General features: G+C 42.1%; 1 protein-coding gene across 1 annotated transcript in view; it reads left to right on the forward strand.

The window, feature by feature from the left end:
- The window catches only part of LOC104982192 (multidrug resistance-associated protein 4-like), a 33,075-nt gene that overhangs the window by 29,143 nt on the left and 795 nt on the right, over nucleotides 1-3,137 (forward strand). The gene's annotated exons all lie outside the window — the stretch shown is intronic.

The raw sequence follows: 3,137 nt of genomic DNA on the forward strand, positions 1-3,137 counted from the left end.
TGCATGTTATACTCCGTATATAAGTTAAATAAGCAGGTTGACAATATATAGCCTTGATGTATATTGGTGTAGTCAATAAAGCAAAAGTAGATGTTTTTCTGGAACTCTCTTGCTTTTTCTTTGATCCAGTGGATGTTGACAATGTGATCTCTGGTTCCTCTCCATTTTCTAAATCCAGCTTGAACATCTGGAAGTTCTCAGTTCATGTACTATTGAAGCCTATCTTGGAGAATTTTGAGCATTACTTTGCTAGCATGCAAGATGAGTGCAGTTGTGCAGCAGTTTGAACATTCTTTGGCATTGCCTTTCTTTGAGATTGGAATGAAAACTGACCTTTTCCAGTCCTGTGGCCACTGCTGAGTTTTCCAAATTTGTTGGCATATTGAGTGCAGCACTTTAACAGTGTCATCTTTTAGGATTTGAAATAGAAATTGTTAAGCTGGTCAATTTTAGGTTACATGTTTTACCAAAATTAAAAGATATCATCTGTGGCATGCTTTGTAATTTTCATCTGTATCTCACAGAACCCTGAGGCTTCTTAAGATCAGGTAACATCTTGTTTTCATCTTGTTCCCCAGGAAATGGCATTCTGCAGGGCACAGTGAGAGTACTAAGGGACTTCTGGCTAAGACAGTGAGTGAGTAGCACACAGGTCTGAGCAACCAGTAACCAACACACACACATTTCTCAGCTAGCTCAGTAGTAAAGAATCTGCCTGCAATGCAGTGGATGCGGGTTCAATCCCTGGGTGGGGAAGATCCTCTGGAGAAGGCAATGACAACCTGCTCCAGTATTCTTGCCTGGGAAATTCCATGGACAGAGGAGCCTCGTGGGCTACAGTCAATGGGGTCACAAAGAGTCAGACATGACTTAGTGACTGAGCACGCATGCACCCTTTTAACATGAAATGCTCAAATGATAGATACCCAGAGAGAAGCTTCAGTTAGTCACAGGGCAAACGCTTGCTCCAAATTGTTTTCATTTTCATTGTAGGTCAGGAGGAAGATGAGGATTCCTATGGCAGGAAAGCATTAACTACGTTAGCTACACTTTTTATGAAATCCTGTCCCTGAGAGCATGGTAGGTGATGTTTGCTTACTTGGAGACAATGTCTCCATCAGATTTCCTGTTGTAAACATAATTCTGTTAATGTGTACTGATCTTAAATTTCTCCCAAACCAAAAATATGAATATCTAAGAAACTATGTAGTACAACTTAAGACCATAACAGATTTGTATTCTTTTATCTTAAAATCCCCAAATCCTAGGGTTATCTGAGGTTCTAAAGTATGTGAGGGAAGATTGAGTTTGAAGACTGAATTAATAATTGCAGTAACTTGACTTTTGATCCATGTTTTGGTCAACTCTCAGTATCACCGTTAGCTTCATTTCTGTGTTTGTAGGTGATACTTGGGCAGTGTGTTCATGAAATGATTTCACTCCACTTGTGTACATCTCAGGTTTCCTCTCCTGCTCACCTGTTCCAGCCCCTGACACTCCAGGACACCTCTTTGGTGTTGGATTTGATGGAGAGGCTGCTTTGGGGGACACGGGAGTGAGCCCACCTAGCAGAAGTGGGGCTCTGTTCTCTTTCCATCATGTCCTCTGCTGTCCCAGTTCCTGGAAATTAGAGTCAACAGGAAAGTGTAGTAGGTACCATGCAGGTTTCTCATTCATGGAAGAAATAGCTAGTAAAAGTAAAGACCCAAAATGAGGTAAATAGAACCCTAGGCTTCCTGGTTAGATTCCAAACACAGGCTGAGTTTTTCATTTAAATGGTTTTGTGCTTCATTTGATCATTTTAGAGAGTGCTGGGTCATTTTAAAGCTTTTCCAGCTCTCGAGGTAGGTTGATTTTGATTTGTTATCTTCTTTTCTTGTCCAGAGCTATTACTTGCTTAATACATTTTTACAGATGCTTACTATACCTTGCTATAATGTACAAAATATTGCTGTCCTACATTTTCTCCTTTTTTAACATATTTTCTCCACAACCCCTCCTCTCACACTGATTGTCCCCCTTTCCCTGCTGGCTTCCTCATTCCTTGTGACTCAGCCGGTGGTGTCAGGGCCAGCAGTACCTGAATCACCTGGAATTTCTTAGAAATGCAGAGTTTCAGGCTCGCCCAGACCTCTTGATTCAGCATCACATTTGAACAAGATCTTCCAGTAAAGTCCTTTCTCTCCCATGGGCAATTTTTGATGAGTGATAAACTATGATATCCAAGCATTGTACTTTGCCAGTTTGAAATGGAGTCATGAATCACCCAAACACCTGTTGAGTCTGAGCAGGAGGCTCTAGAATGTTCTGTGCCACTTACCTTACTGATTTATTTGCTTTTATATTCTGGAAATCATACCTTTATATTATAATCCAACTCTGTGTTATTTCAATGCATTTATCTGCATCTTTTCCAGTGGAGTCTGTCTTCATCACAGATAGTTTTCATCCTTCTTCCACCTTTCCCACACCAGCCTCCTACAGGGGCTGGAGGGACTTCTCACAGGCTCATCCCTGCCTGGACCTGAAGTCAGATACAGCCCAGTGCAGCAGTGTATGTGCAGCTCTTTCACTACCTGATGGTATCAAAAATGAGGCTTGCTGTTCCAAACAGGACATTAACTCTGTTTGACCCATTTCCCAGGAACCATTGTCCCACTTAGCTGAAGGTTTCTCTTCCAGCCCAGCTGTGGGTGCTGGTTCTTCCTGCTTACAGCCAGCCCACCTGACCTCAAGTACCCCTTTCTTCTCTGTGATGTTGGCCATCTTGTCCCACTCACCACATTTTCTGCATCCATATCCACATAATGCTTTAACTCTCTGGCAACAGGATTTCTATGGTAGGGCTGTTCCTTTAACTGCAACTATATAAAGAAGGCTGAGCACTAAAGAACTGGAGTTTTCAAACTGTAATGCTGGATAAGACTCTTGAGAGTTTCTTGAACAGCAAGGAGATCAAACCAGTCAATCCTAAAGGAAATAAACCCTGAATATTCATTGGAAAAACTGATACTGAAGCTCCAACACTTTGGCCATCTGATGCAAAGAGCCAACTCCTTGGCAAAGACCCTGATGCTTGGGAGGAATGAGGGCAAGAGGAGAACGGGGTGACAGAGGATGAGATGTCTAGATGGCAT

The sequence above is a fragment of the Bison bison genome, unplaced genomic scaffold, assembly GCF_000754665.1.
Source record: "Bison bison bison isolate TAMUID 2011002044 unplaced genomic scaffold, Bison_UMD1.0 scf7180017864527, whole genome shotgun sequence".
In the NCBI taxonomy this organism is placed as follows: domain Eukaryota; kingdom Metazoa; phylum Chordata; class Mammalia; order Artiodactyla; family Bovidae; genus Bison; species Bison bison.